Source organism: Ictidomys tridecemlineatus (genome assembly GCF_052094955.1).
Source record: "Ictidomys tridecemlineatus isolate mIctTri1 chromosome 1 unlocalized genomic scaffold, mIctTri1.hap1 SUPER_1_unloc_8, whole genome shotgun sequence".
Lineage (NCBI taxonomy): Eukaryota > Metazoa > Chordata > Mammalia > Rodentia > Sciuridae > Ictidomys > Ictidomys tridecemlineatus.
Genome location: NW_027520949.1, coordinates 220,791 through 237,303, shown reverse-complemented (window position 1 = coordinate 237,303; position 16,513 = coordinate 220,791).

Below are 16,513 nucleotides of genomic sequence, written 5' to 3'. Positions count from 1 at the left end.
TAGACCAAAGGAGAAAGGCTCGAAATGCAACACTAGTCTGAATGCCTTCAAGTAGGTTTGACTCTGATTCTTTCACTTGGGATGCAATACCCAGCACAGAGCCTTTGGATGACAGACTCCAAAGCCACTCTCAACCCCTCACTCTTGCTTTTTAGTAATAGAGGACAAACAGCAAGATACTCATCTTTTTGACTTCCATTGTGATCAGTTATAGCACTGTGACCTAATTCAGGCACTTAACATTTATGTGGAGGATCCTACAAAAGGGATCCCTTCAAGTAAGTGCTCACAGGTTGTGGAGAAATTTATTTTAGCCTTCCTGTTTCCTGCCAATAATGTAGATGTGATGGCCGGAGGTGGAGCAGCCATCATAGAAAAAAAAAAACATAAAACCACAGTCTACAGGTGTTGGTAAAAGAAGCGAGACAGGGTCTAGGTTCTGCAGGAGCTCCTGACCTCTGGATTTAGTCCTGCATGAGGAAATGAAACCATCATTGTGAGTTCATGCCACCGACACGGGGATCTTTATTACTTGTAGCAGAAACATTACCTGGTGATATAAATACTCCAGTATGAGAAAAACCATTTCCTGCGGTGAACTCTCTGTGGTCTGTCTGTACAGAAGTCCTTGTGGGCCGTTTTCTCCTGCCAGCCGGGCCAGGAATACACCCACCCAACTCGGGCCTCCTCTGTCGGCAGAGAGCTGGCTAGAAGCAGGAAGAACTCAAAGTCTAACCCCAGAAACTCAAGTCAAACTCTGACTCTGGAATCACAGGCTGTGGGACCCTGAGTGATTTTTGAGACTGTCGGAGCTCTATCTTTATTTTAAACAGTGTTACCTAATACGTTTCTACAGAGACTGTTCCCAGAATGTGCTAATACACTAAAAATCCTCATCTTACGTCTTAGTCACTTATTTTGGAGAGTGAGTGGATCCTGGAGATTGGTCTCAGGGGCACAAGGCCACTGAACCACATCCTCAAGCCTATTTTGCATTTATTTAGAGACAGGGTCTCACTGAGTTGTTTAGTGCCTCACTGAGTTCTTGAGGCTGGCTTTGAACTTGTGATCCTCCTGCCTCAGCCTCCCAAGCTGCTGGGATTACAGGCATTGGCCAGCACACCTGGCCGGCCCCTTATTTCCTTTTTTAATCCAACATTTCATACACACATTTATACATAATATATACATACATGGTATATGTGTAGCCTACAGTAATATTACATTTTTTTAATAATTTTTAAAATTTTGACACCTTGTTTTCTAGAGCACGTCCTGCAGCGTGCCTGCCTTTGGCTTGATGTAACCTGAATCATGGCTTCTATGAGACACTAATTCACAAGACACCTGCCTACAAATGCTCTGTGGTCAAATTAAATCTGGCACTGTCTCTTCTTGATGCAATTTACAGTCACATTAGTGTGCAGCTGGCTAGGCCCTCCCTTCAATAACAACAACAAAGAGAATCTCACTCACTCACCAGCTTTGCAGATCATTAACCCAAACTCTCACCCCAAGTCAGGGCCCTGCAGCCCACGCTCCTCAGGGAGAGTTGGGCCAGGAGCACCTTCCAGAGCAGTGGCGTGGGGAGGGCGGGGTCGTGCTTTACCTTAGAGAAGCCCAGTTCACATGCTCAGCCAGGGACCCAGGTCAATGTGGCCAGTGGACATCGTGTTGATGGTGTGTTTCTGTGGTCAGATGAGCAGAAATGGCCCATGTCCTCTCCGTGGGCTTCCTCCCCAGCACCACAGACCCCTCACCATCGTGAGAAGAGCAATAAGGGAATTGTAGCAAGGGCAAAGCCTATGAGACCCCTGCCAGGGCCCCTCAGAGCAATGGGTTTCCAAACAGGGAGATCTGAGGGACAGCCACAGCCCCGAGGAGCTGGGGAGGCCTTACAGCCAAATGTCACCTGGGTCAGAAGGACTTTGGATAAACATGAAGGAAAGTAATCAATGGTGGCATTGGTTCACAGCAGCACATCAGAGGTGGCTTTTTAGTGGTGACAAGTGTGCAGTACTGCTGCAGGAGTTTGCTGTTGGGGAGGCCAGCCAGGGAGGCCAACCAGGGAGGCCAGGTGAGGCTCACATACGTGCACTCTGCACTACCTCCTAATTTTTCTATGAATTCAAGACAGTTGGCTTTGAAAAGTGTATTTTTAAATGGATTTGATATCATTTAATCAAACATCTGCTTTTGGATTATTTTTGGATTATTTTTTGGTGTATTTGAACGTGGACTTTTCTTTTTTTCAGAAGCTCTATACATATCCTATGGAAAACAGTTTGGAAAGTTATTCTGGTCCTGGGGCCAAAGGCAAAGCCAGGAAATGTTTTTCTAATAAGCATTCTTAAAGTAGTTTTTTACTTTAAACAAAACATCCAACTAATTTATTAATTTAATTTCACATACATATTTAAAGCATGATTAAGAGACTATAGCAATTTCAAAATACCACCTTTTCCCTCTGAGGTTTTATGACAGGATTTCATTCAGGCAACGCTGGGGACCCCTTGGGATTGCATGTCCTTCCTGAGCAGCTCACAGTGAGCAGTCCTGCCTCCTCCTTCTCCTCCCCTCCTCCCCCTCCTCCCCTTCCTACTTCCCCCCTGGCCTCCTCCTCCTCCTGACCCTCTCTGTCATTCCTTGCCTTGTAGGACACATCCCAGCTCTGACATCATCTTCAGGTGACAGTGACGTTCTGTGTGTGTGTTCCCAAACCCCCGGTCCATGCTGGCAGGCCAAGAGCCAAAGCAGAGCTTCTTTCCCTGGGTGGGTGTCCTTGCAGCATCTGCCCATCACTCTGTGGGGACTGCGGGTTTCCCTGTGGGGTCCTATTCAGTGCAGTCAGCAAGCTCGACTTGAGTGCTCAGCTGTCACCCACCTTCAAGCCCCCTGGGCCTCTGAGAAGCTGCCAAAGGGGACCAGCCTTCATGGCTGAGGTTGTGTGCCCCAAATTCACAGGGTGAAGTCCTGACCCCAGAGCTCAAGGTGCAGCCATGTGTGGATGTCGACCCACTGCCCACGTGGATAGTTAAGATGGGGTAAGCAGGGTGCGCTCCAACTGAGTGTGACTGGGGCTCTATAAGAAGGGGATGTTTGCACACACACACACACACACAAACAAACAAACACACACAATGCCATATGAGAAAAGAAGGCAGAGATTGGGGTGACATTTCCATGAGACAAGGAAACCAAAGATGGCCCAAGCCAGGGAAGAGCCCTGGAGGAGTCTCCCTTGGAGCCTTGAGGAGAAACCAACCCAGGCTTGGACTCCACTGCCAACCTCCTAGAATGCTGAGGCGATCAATCATGGACACTTGAAAGCACCCATTTGTGGTGCTTTGTGTCAGAGGTTTGAGGAGGTGGGAACCTGGCTGTGGGACAAGGAGGTCCTGGGGCCAAAGGCAAAGCCAGAAGCTGTCAGTCTCCTCCCCTGAGTTTCCCCATGGAGACTGACAGAGAGGTTATTACCTGGAGCTGGGCACATGTAGCAGCTGCATGAAGACGACCGGCCTGTGTCAATGGCCCTCAGATCTGATTTGTGATTAGGACAACAACCAAGAGAAGGCGGCTGATTGGAACAGCTTGCAATGTGAGGGTTTTTCAACATACCATTAAATTGTCATAGACCAACTGTTCTCGCAATTATGTACAATAATTCTGTGATGCTAGTCCAAACCAGGAAAAATAATCTCCTTATGCAAAATTCATGCAATTAATAAAAGATGAACATTTCATTCAGCCATTCTTGCCCTTCCCAATCCTAATTATATTTATTCCTTTTTATTCATGCACAGTTTTTTTATATAAATGTAATCATGGCTTGGTAAATTCATAATCATTTGTTAAGCAGCAATGCTGATCATGTCTCCTCAGTTATGACTTTCATTTCATTAAAATGAGCTTTGCACCAACGTTCACCCCATGAATCGTATCTGTGACCACAGACCAAGATGGCACACTCCTCGAGGCCTGCTGACGCATATCCTCTGTTGATGCTGCTGGAAAAATTTCTTATTCTCAAAGCTATGGGGGCAGAGGGCAAGATGACGGTGAACCCAGAAGCCCCTCAGAATAGAAACCACAGAGGTCTTTTTTCGGGCTTTTTCCCTTTGTGATTTAACTGGAAAGATCAGCCTTGAGAAATAGTTTGGGGTGATGGACAACAGCTCCCAAAGGACTGTCATGAGATTCTCTGGGAGCCCTGTGTCCCTGTGTCCCTTGGCCAATGTTCTTCTACACCAACCTGCACAAGCTCCGCCCACAGAACTCAGCAGCAGAAGCATCACAAATTGGGCAGGGAAGGTCATCAAAGATTGCTCATGACCCACGACAGCTCTGGGAGGCCAAGGGTTGTCTGTGGAATCCACTAATGAGCATGCTACAAATTTAAACAGCGAGGGAAATACCACATGGTACTCAATGTCCCTCGGTTGACAGAGTCACCTGTCATGGTTGTGTTTTTCTCAGCACATCCTGTTGTACAAAGGGCTCATCAGGGAGGTTTCTCATGTGAGCATATCTCCCTGGGCGCCTGGCTGGAAGGTTCCTCCCGAATCCTTTGCCCTCTGGTGGAACCTCCTGAGCAGAGGGTGACTTGGAACTTTCAGATGACGGACAGAACTTTTTTGTTTTCCTTTTTGGGTGGAGATCTCTGGAGTGGGGAGCAAGGAAACTCTGATTTGCACTGTCTTTTGGAGACGCCTCTCTCTGCAGGCCCCAGAAAGGTGGTCACAGACCAACAGAGAGAAAAGTCTAGGGCCAAGGAGGCCCTGCCTGCCAATCTGATGAAAGTCAGGTCACTCACACAGCAAGTAACGCTTCTGGATCAGGTCGGTGAGATTCACAGCAGGCTCTGGTAACCCTCCTGGGCTTTATCAAACACATTTTTCTACGGCTATAGTCTTTTCTCTCACAAACCTGTGCACATGGCCACAAGGTTTTCTGCCAGCCAACCTTGGATCCGTTAAGACCATCATGGTTTGATATTCAGATAAATTCTTTGCTGGTCTTTGTAGACAGCCTGAGGGAGCCAGTTGGTTTTACACTGATAAGGTACTGAGCAGGCCTCGCCGCAGCCTAGTTTTATAGTAGCTTGTGTGGAAATATATTTTCCTTCTCTCTCTGTGAAAGTGAAAACCCAGCCCACACCCTCGCCTTCCTGAAAAGGCCCCAACAGCTGGCCTGGGAGTCCACTCCTCCCGAGACCACCTAGTGAATCACAGAAGTGGGGGATACACCCGTGAACCCCAAAAACATGTCCCCAGCAAACACTGGGGACAGTCCCCCATTTTCCCACAGCTTCTTATTAACCTCCTGGCTGAGCTTGTGGTTCCTGTCTTTAAATAAATAATTAAATAATTCCTAAATTAAGTCATTTAACTATTAAATAAATCATGCCATTATAATTCATGGCCGAGGTTTATAAAAAGGATGTGAGAGAAGGGAACAGTAGTTTATAGTTTCCCACTAAACATTTCCTAAGTTATTAGTGGAAAAAAAATCCAGACTCAGATATCAGCAAAGGCTACCCACCCCACACCCTTTGCAAACTGCCCCCCTGGCACCCACCCACACACTGAGCAAAAGTCACTGGTCAGCCTCCCTGTGGTGCTACAGGAACTACAAGAAGCATACACACTGAATGCCACTCAGGTCCAAAGTCAGGGTCATGCCTTTCTTCCTGTCATGTGACCTTGGATGAGTTATTGAACTTCATCACCACTTCATAACCTCAATGTTAAATTAATACCAGTTTCTACACCACAGAGTGTCACAGTTATCTGAAGGTGACAACCAGGACTTAAAGTCATGCTTAGTCAATGCCACTGCTGCTGTCCTTGGTGTCATTACTGGTCCTCTTCACAGCACACAGCCCTGCTCCAGGCTAGACTCCCAGAGTGACATGGAGGACCCACATCTGTAGGGCTCAGTCTCCCTGGACCAGAGGAAATGAGGTCACAAGGACAGCATGACATGACAGCAAAAAAGTGTTGAAAAGATGAAGATGCACAAATAAAATTTCTACTTTCATTTGACAATTGTTAATTATTCTCAGAGATTTCACTAGAAAATGCCTGGTGTAATATGTTTCTTTAAAAAATGAGGATATTTAGGGATATGATCCAAGTTGATAATAGTAATGAATTTTAGCCGGGGGTGGCGGGTGGGTGCAGGCAGGCTACTTTGTCACATTGCAGAACATGGACAGGTCTTATCTACAAGATTGTTGAAGAGCTGCTACCCCAAGGGCCACCCGGAAGGCCTGAAGAAGCAAGTGGCACTCCTTATTCAAAGTGATGGACAGAGAGAGAGAAGAGACCAAGGCAGGGCGTCCGTCACCCTAAGGGGGGAAGACCTTGAACCTGGCTGTCAGGCTAATCTCTGTTCCCATTTCAGCCTTGTTATTCCCAAATGAGTGACTTTGAAAAACCTTTCCTCTTAGCCTCAGATCCTCGAAAGAGGTTAATAAACGTGGTAATTAACCTGCTGCTTGTGAACTCACTGACTCTGGGCGGGACCGTCTCCGCCATGCAGTGACCCATTGCACTGCCTGGAGTCTTGCATGCACTTTTTATCCCTCTTGTGTCATCTGTCTCCAAACACATTCCAGACAATTGCTACTGGCATTATTTTCCATTTTTAAATTGACTCAAATTGCAGGGAAACTCTCAATAGCAATTAATTAATGTCACCACAAATAACTGTGCCAGTAGGTTAAGTAGTTACCAGCTCTTCTTTTCTAGGTGCCTCTATTTCCTCCATGTGCACAGGAGAAACTTCAACTGAGTTCTGCTGTATCCAAGCCTCTGCAAAGGCCTAGAAGGAACACATGGGGCAGTCACCTCTCTGCTCCTCCTGGGGCTCAGTGGAAGAGACTCATGGAAGCAGGCTCTGCTTGTGAGAGCAGTGCCTGCTGAGAGGTGCTTCCTGCAGCCACGCCTCTGGTGTAAAGAAAAATAATAATAAGTAGACAGAGAGACAGACAAGGTGCAGAATGGCTCTTTGTCCAGGGGATCACGTTTATTTATAAAATACATTCGATTAGGTCATTAGTACCATAACCACATTAGTGTTAGTGCATCAGGAATGTTGCTTATTCTGCAGTTACAATATGCAATGTCAGGAGCTTTGTCCAGTTCTCAGGAAGGTCCATTGTCTGAAGTTCCTGTTAGGTGGGCAGCTCCAGGAGCTCCAGAGCATGGGGAAACATGGTAGTTATCAAGCAAGCAAGTTCCTTTATGCCCAGGGGTTATGTGCGTACCACTAAGGTCGAGGCTGATAAGACTCTAGCATAGAGGGCATCACCATAGCAACTGGGCATCCTGAGCCTTTGTACAGAAACTTTCCCAGGCACCAAGCGTGCCACAGCCATGAAGCCATCAGGGACCCCAATCCCAAACACAGAACCCCTAAACCTGGTGACAAGGAACATGACTTTTTTTGTTTCCATGAAAAGAAAACTTTATTTTAAGTTTGCACATAGGACCTTGTTCAGGAAGAACCATTATCTCAAGTTCTTGTTCAGCTGAAGGAGAAGGAGACACATGTTTTTGTCCTAGTCTTTACATTCAGAATTTTTCTCAACTTGGGAAGATTCACATAAGCATCAAGGAGCCTCAGGAAGGATACTGTCTAGACAGATGGCAGCCTGTGTGTGCCCACCATATACATAGCAATTTTGTTCACCTCACTTATTGGTTCCATGACTTTTTTTAGATTTCCTATAACTTTCTACAAGAAGAATCGCACCTGAAGATAAAGACGATTTCCAATCTGGAATTTTTTTAATTTATTCTCTTTATTATACTGGCTAAAACCTAAAAATGGAAGAGGAGTTATGAAACTAAACAGCCTTGCTTTGTCCTTGGTCCTGGTGGAAAAGCACTTAGCTTTGCCCTCTTGTGCCTAGTATCAGCTGGGGACAGGCACACTTACCATGCATCCCACTGGGGAAGTTCTTAGTTTTCTGACACTTTTAAAAATTAAGATTGGATGTTGGATTTTGATATATATTTGCATCTGTCTGTAATTTTGTGTCTACAAGGCACATTTGTCCTGCAAAGCTCTGTCCTTGGAATTGTCTGGCATCAGATGGACACTGGCCTCATAAAATGAGAGGGGAGGTGCCCCTTCCTCACACAGGAGCCCACCAACCCTCAGCAGGGACTTCTTTGTATATTCTCTGCAGATGTCCAGGGTCCTCTGATGGCCTCTCTCCCTGCTGGGTCCCAGGACTTCATCCAGCTCTCCTCTCTGTATTGAAGTGTGGGATCCTTATGAGCCAAGAGTGAGCCCAGGTCTGTCTCCTCTGTTCCTCGTGTCTTCATAAACCACTGTTCTTTGCTGCCTGACCTCCAATAGCAGGAAGTATCAGCTGGGGACAGGCACACTTACCAGTCATGTTCCTTGTCACCATGCACATGACCATCATTTTATACATTTTGGGTGGTTTTTTGGTTGGTCCAGGAGGAAAGGAAAATATCACCCCTCTTACTCCACCTGGGCTGCAAGCAGAGTCAGGGTCCAGAATTTTGCCCTTATTCCGACTCATCATTTCCTTCCAAAGCAATTACCAGTCCAGAGACTGAGCAGCCAGATAGGCTGACCTTCACAGCAGCCTTCAGCCTTGACCATGAAGCCAGGTCACAAACATTAAAAGAGGGACCATCCTGAACTGCTTCTCAGCCACACTCCTGGGGAAATTCTCAGCTGCTGATGAAGAGTTTGGATTAAGGGTTTTTTGTTTTTTTTTTTTTACAAAAGCACTGACCTCACACCCAGCCCTCTCTCTCTCCCAGACTGCTTGTACCTCTGTAGATCAGAATGTAAAGGAAGCCTTCTCCTAGGTCTTCTTTTGCTCCAATGCTAAGTCACCCTACATTTGAGCTCTCCTTAGGATTGCTGAATCACAACAGGTGCAATAAAACCAAACAGACTGAACTGGCCCAGGAGACTCAGGGTCTCTTAGGATTAACCATGTGTCTGAGGAAAGGTTCCCAAACCTGCAACAGTCACCCTTGTACCCAGGTGCAAAGAAATTGACAGTGACAACCATGAGTGAGAACTTCTTAATGGCCATTGTGGATCACCTGTCCTCTGCTCCAAGTAGAATCCAAATCCTGCTGAGATACCTACTTCTCTTACACAGACCGTGAGAGGCGGGGTGAGCCTGTCCTCTTCAGAACAGGGCTAATTGGTGTGATGGTAATTAGTTCTCATTGGCATTGAGGGTTCATGGATAGGTAACTTTGCTTGCCAAAGAGAAGGAAGTTCTTCTGGGAAGAACTCTGTGGAAAAAATTAATTCCATGGAAGGTCCCAGGAATGAATGGTGTTCCTTGTTCCTGGGGGGGCTCGTGTCTGGTTGTAATGCTGGACTCTGCTTTGGCCCCACTGTATGCCTGAGGATAAAGGAAATGCCCAAGATAATGGAACTGAAAAGGGGACGGTGTGGCCCTCGAGGACACCACTGAGCTTCATAATCCATCAGGCTGCCTCAGGCTGCAGGCTGACTTCCTGTTACTGGGCCAGGGAAAGCTCCTTATTGCTGAGAAAGATTTGAGCTGGGATCGTATTGCTTTATTCTAAATTATTCAATCATGGGCGAATTGGTGAGCTTCTTATTTACAGCAAAGCACCCGAGAGGCTCCCTGGTCGCCCCAGCTTGCTGGCCATGCAGCCAGGAGTCAAACCTGGTTCCCTGACCTCGTGTCTCCTGGAGGAAGATCAGAAGGGGAGGAAGACCTTTAAGTAATAGGGTTGGGAACAGCCAGACAAAATACCATCATGTGCTGCAGAGTTCTTTTTCAGAGCCATGGATAACATCTAATCCTTTATCTTATCTTTTCTCTTAGGCTTCAATCTGGCCCTCATTCCAGATGTTAGATTGAATTCTCAGAAAGAAGATAAATTGGAAAATGGGATTCTAATACTTTTTCTGTTTTTTATTTAACTCCCACTCATATCCTATCCTCTTTTTCCTTGATATCTCTGATTACTCACTGGTTCTTAGGGACTGAGTTTAAAAATCTCATTTCTTCTTAGAAACCTACCCAGGGTTCAGCCCTGATGGCCCATGTAGACAGCACACGACTCCCTTGTTCACCCACTGCCCCTCAGAGTCTCCTGGCCAGAGCCCTGCACCCACAACCACGTCCCCAGGACCCCGTTGCTGAGTCCAGCACTGTGTCATTGTACATCAGAATCCTCTTTGTCTTTCCCTCATTTTAGAAACTTCCACTAACCTGCCATCCAGCATAATGGCTTCCTTGTGAAAAGTCCCAAACTTTGAATGGCAAATTCAACCTGAAATAATGAATTGAGCTAGACAATCCTTTCATTTTTCACCTGGAAATAGAAAACTCAAAAGGAAAGATTCTCTGCATGTGGGAGGGTGTCATTAAAATTTGGATGTCAGTTTCATGAGTGAATATGCTAAAGAAATATTAATATTTGAGCAAGATAAAAATTGTTACCTGATGATTTTTTCATAGTTCTTACCATTTAATCTTCCCAAACTTTTCAATATCCCTGCTGCAAGTATTTTAGCTGTTTTTGAAAAATACCCTGTATTTATGGAAGCAGTGTGGAAGAACTTTGATGAGTCATTTCAGGAGCTGTAACTGGAAGCCCTTTATGATGAAGCCCTGTTCCTCACCTGGAGGGAAAGGTTCAAACCTAACCTTGGAATGTTCTGAACACAGTTACTCCCCTAACTCCTAAGGCCTGTCAGATGGAGGGGGTTAAAGGAGCTGTGCAGAAGGGTTCTGGCACCCTTCTTTTGGTGAGGGGTGATCTGGTCTCTTCTGGGAACACCAGCCTCTTCACTATTCTAAGGCAGCAGATCCCCAGTCTTTGCCCTGAGCCATGAAGAGGGACTACTTTCTAGTCTGGCCAATCTGTCCCCAACAAGTCCCTCAGCTCCCCTGCCATCTTTGAGGTTTTTCCTTCCTAACTGAGAGGAGTAAAGACTTCAGCTCAGACATGTCTCCCTTTCCAGGCCATGAGGTCACACACGGGAGCTGGGAGGGAGGGTCTGCTGAGAGGCCTCAGAAGAGCAGAGCCTGGGATCCATCAGGTCCCTGGAGGTGGAGATTCAGAGTTACCAAGGATCCGCCCAGGGTTGGGCTTCAGAAACACACAGCCACCCTAACTACAGGGTGATGAACACAGAATTCACCCCGAGTCATTTCTCACAAGAGAAGACCACTGGAGTGAGAGCAGGAGGGTGGAGGAAGAGGGAGGAATTTAAATGCAAGCTTTTGGCTGGGTGCAGTGGAGACACCTATAGTCCTAGGACTCAGGAGGCTGAGGCAGGAGGACCACAAGTTTAAGTTAAGCCTCAGCAACTTAGCAAGACCCTGTCTCTAAATAAAAAAAAGGGCTAGGAATATCATTTAGTGGTAAAGCAACCTTGGGTTCAATCCCCAGTACCAAAAATCACACACAAAGAACAAAAGTACATATGTTTTCACTCAAATTCATCTTTTGAAACAGAAACATGACAGTGCACTAAAAATAGAAACCCAGTCTCACTTGCACAAGGGGAGGTAACTATAGAAAATAAATAACTACAAGAAAGAAACAGTTCCTAATCCCAGCCACCCTTTTCTCCTGATGCCTGAGTTTGGCTCTGTCTCCAAAAAGTGCTACAAACTTCCTAGCACCAAACAGACTCTCTCTTCAATGTGATCAAAAGGCCTGAAGGACAGTAGAGATGTGATTTGTGGTTGAAGGTGTGTGTGTGTGTGTGTGTGTGTGTGTGTGTGTGTGTGTGTGTGTGTAATCAGCCTGAACTGCTGCAGGGTGCCCTGTCCTCTGCTCTGGGAAAGACGAGCGGGTCTCCCAACTCTGTCCCATCTCTTAGCCTTTCACCCCCATTCAGGTGCCCCGACAGGGACAGACATTGGTTTTTAAGTGAGACCTAGTACCTGCCCTTGTGGGGTTTGCATCCAAATAGCAGATACTTTATTTCTTTGAAAATTCATTCTATAATGTTCTCTACTGCTAAAGAACAAACTGCTCTAAATTTCATAATGTAAAATAGGAGACACAACTACGCTACCTACAACCCAAATCCAACTGGCTGCCTGCTTGTGAAAATAAAGTTTTATTGAAACATGGACATGCCCCTGTATCCACTAGTATTAATCCTTAATGGCAGAGTTCAGGAATTACAACTGAGATGGAACAGCCCCCAAAGACGCAATACGCACTAGCTGGCTCTGTAGGAAAAGTTTGTCCACTTGTGATAAAGAACAACATACGTGGAGCCTTAGAGTGATCCAATCTCTTAGCCTTGCCTCTTAGCACAGACTTCGAGCTCTGTTTACATCTCTGACTCCTATTAGCTTAAAGGAAGCTGGGCCTATCCATCACTAATTGCTCCTGCCTGCAGCCTTTCTCAGGAGAAAGGTTTCTACGTACTCTCCCCATCATTGGTTTCCCTTCTAAATTTGTGATTCAAAGCTGAGGTTTAAATTCCTCCCAAAGCAGAGACATTAGTGAAGGGCGGGAAGACAATCATCTGTCTTAGACTGATAAAGCCATTAATATACCAGAAGGCTTGGCGGCTTCGGCTTAGGATCAATTAGCCAAGTTCATTCTTCCATGTCTCCAGCTCAGATGTGAAGTCCACATCTGCAGCTGCAAGATCTGGTCTCTGTGGCTGGACCAAGAAGGATTGCTGAAGATGTCAACAGCCACTGCCCGCACCAGGCCCAAGAGCGGCCCCCAGACCCCTCTGCAGGAGTTCCCTGAAGTCCCAGGTGAAGCAAGTCTGGGGGCTTTCACCTGCCATCTATAGACTCTGTTGGTCCCTGAGGTCTGGTTCTTAGCCTTTTGCTTCATCCTGCCTTGAGGTGACCTGTACATGCTATTAAACCTTGTCTAAGGAGTTGCCAACCTGAAAAACTAGGGAAAGGTCCAAATCCTAGATTTCTGGCATTGCCCCCCCTAAAAAAACTCAGAGTATCTGAGAATTTAAGGACCACAGGACTTCAGGGTGGCGATGGAAGCAGGCCCTTCTTCTCCTTTGGTCTGTGACACTGGACCACGGTCCCCTCCCCTGTCTGGACATGGCAGGCCTGGTAATTTCCCATTTTGACTCCAAAGCTTTACATGTGCCTGGTTTTCAGACTTACATGCCTGACTGGAGCCCATTGATTTTCCTATCCCATCATTGACTCTGCATTCTATCAAACAAACATTACAGACACATCACTAACCCTGGTACCTGGGCCCTTGCCCAGGGCAGGAGGCTTGGGCTCAGCCTGGCTAAGTGGTGGCAAGCGTGATTCTTCATCTGCTCCAGTTTCATCTCCAAAATGGGCACAACAGTGGAATTGTATGGCTCCCCAGTGGTACTTATCACAAATGAGATGGTTTATTTTCTCCTTCATGATTTTGGGGCAGTAGTACCTACTCCACAGCACTTCTCTGAGACATAAATGAAACACACAGGGCATGGCCTGGCAGGGGCCATAGCTCAGCACAGCCTCCTTCTGCTGCCAACTGCTGCTCAGACTTCTCCTGCCCAGTGGCTGACTCTGCCTGCACTCCACTGGCCACTGCGTGGAATCCCCTTCTAATCAGCTTCCATAATCAAACTAAAACGATTCTTAGCTGCAAATCAGATCACATTCTCTACACACCTGAGCAGCTTCAATGTCTTGCATTTGTTCTTTTAATGACAACAATGTTTACCATGCAGAGCCTGGACTTCTGGTCCTCAGTTGCCCTGCCCCAGCTTGCTCTGTGGCCCCAGTGACATACACCTTCTTTCCATTCTTGGTATGCACTGTGATCTTTCAGCCACAGGGCCTTTGCACATGTAGGCCCTCTGTCTGGACACTGTTGTTCCTTCTGCACTTCTCTTAACTTCCACTACTTCTTCCCTGGACTTTTCAGTGGGCACATGCCCACAGAGGCATCCCTGATCTGGGGACAGGGACACATTCTTGCATCCTACACCATCGGGGAATTGTATGGCTCCCCAGTGGTACTTAACACAGATGAGATGGTTTATTTTTTCTTTCATGATTTTGGGGCAGTGGCAATGTAATAAAACAATAATAAGCAGCCAAGTCAGGTTCTGCACATCCTTATGTCCTTAGTCCCAGGCACAGAGCCAGGACCAAGGAACAATTGGCCCAGGGCTGATTTATATGCAATTAAATCAGCTGAATTCATTGAAGTCCCCAGGTGAAGCTCTTTGTAACGCAAATCACTGCCCCTGATTTATTTGTAATGTTAATTTAATTTTCCTAAAGCAGGTTACTAGGAGGGAATCCATCCCCAGTGCTAGTATTTTGGGAAATAAATGAACTGATCTAGTTGAGTTTGGGTTTCTCACATCAAAAATAGTTCTACACATCATGCACCCCGATAGCTTTCAGCCATAGTATTTAGTTCTGTGTTTGTCCTGCTGAGAGCAATCTCATTGTACATGAAAATATTCTGGGAAAACCATTCTTCCCCTCTCTCTCACCATGCACCCCAGTGACCCAGGTCCCCAAAGATGTCCACGCCTAGTCCCAGAAACTGTGATCATGCTTCCTTCTCCTTATCCAGCAAAGGGCACCCAGGCTGGAGAATGGCTGAAGGTGCTGACCAGCTGACCTGGAGCTGGGAGGTTATCGGGGTTGTTCTGGATTATTCCAGTGGTCCCAGCTTTCCTGAAAGGGTCTTGACAAGAAGCAGACAGAAGAGGGAGACCCTGAGAAGGCTGTAGCTGGAGCTGGCTCTGAAGATGGAAGGGGCTGGGGCCAGGAAGGCAGGCAGGAGCAGGCTCTCCCACGAGGCCAGAAAGGGACACAGCCCTGCAGACACCTCAATTTTAGCCCAGAGACCCATGCCAGACTTCTGACCTCAGTGATAAAGTTACATGTGATAAAGTTTCAGTCACCACATTAGTGGTGATTTGTTACAGAAGCATTCGGAAACTAATATGAGGTCTGCACCCACAACTCACACAGGAAGTTGTGAAATCCACTTTGCAGGTCACCTTCCCAGTGATGGTGCCCGGAGGAAGTGAATTCCCTCTTCTTTCACAAAAGCTTTAGAATACTGCAGACATCAATCACACTCTAACTGCCTCCCACTGCTGCCCCTAATTCTCTATTAGCTTCACACACCAAATTTCCTGTGCAGCATCGATAGGCCCAGCTCAGGTGGTGGGAAGTCTTGTTGCTTATGGTCTCGTTCTCCCCTGCACCTGGTGGCCATAGATTCCTTCTGCCATATGAGACCCTGTCATTAGTTTCTGGAGGAGTGGCAGTTCTTGAAATGGCCTTGTGTCCCAACAGCAGGGAAGACAGGACTACAGTTGCTCCTTGTACATGCTGCTGGGAATGTGGTCACCAGAGCTTCTGAGAATGGGATTTCTGGATTCTCCTGGATGACAGGGAGCTGCTGAAGTCATGTCACCAAGCTCCATGTTTCTTGAGATATTATTTTTTCCCAAAAAATTGAAGGGCTAGGAGTGTATCTCCATGATACAGTGATTGTCTAGCCTGTGCAAAGCCCTGAGATCAATGCCTGGTACTGCAAGTAAAGAAAAAGAAGAAGGGAGAAAGGAAGGAAAGGAGGGAGGGAGAGAGGGAGGAAGGAAAACTGATAACCTATCAGACTTTTTTAATTAATAAAAGTTCTTGCAAACAGAAACAGGAATTATTTCAATGTAGTCTCTGCTCCTGAAAGACTATGGAGATGATTCCACAAAATGCAATTAACCAATTCAATTAACTGCTGTGCTGAGTGTTCGTGGCGTGCCAGTCAGGTTGGCTGTGAAAACTTAAAGAAAATGGTCCCATTTGCTATCATTTCTTCCATGTGGACAGTTTGGACATTGCTGCCATCCCCAGCCCCAGCTGCTTCCTGTGCTCCGGCTGTGAGCCGGGCAGGTTCCCTAAAGCTCTGACAGCCTGCGGAATGCATCTCAATGTGGGTAAATACAAATGATTCTAAAAATGCTTTGGCTTTGATGAATGAGTTCATTATCAGTTGAGATCAAGTAGCTTAAGATCCATTTAAGGAGAAAGTTGTAAGTGCTCAGGGATTTTGAAGTTGAGGGTGCTTGGGCATATGGAATTGAAAAGCAAGACGAGGACACATTCAGCCTTGAGACTCACCTCCTGTTTCCGGCACTTTCTTTTCTTTCCCTGGGCATCAGTGAGGCTCTTCCACACGACTAACTCGCTACACAAAATGCATCTGAATTCCAAGGTCTGGAATTGGGAATGCAGACATCACTACTTGGTGTCTGTCAGTCCTTCCCTAAGTCTTCATTAAACTAGACACATGAACGAGGAGACTCATCCCAAGCCTCCTCTCCTGATGCTTCTCCCAGGCCCTGATTTCAGGCAGAGGGAATTCAAGTGATTAACTATCCCCACAAGACCGTGGGATGTGGTGACAAGGACATCTCATGCAGGTTCTTCCAGGGCAGCAAACACCCCCTTTGACGGGGGTGTTGGTCATAGCTCAGGTGGTGTAGGTGCACACAG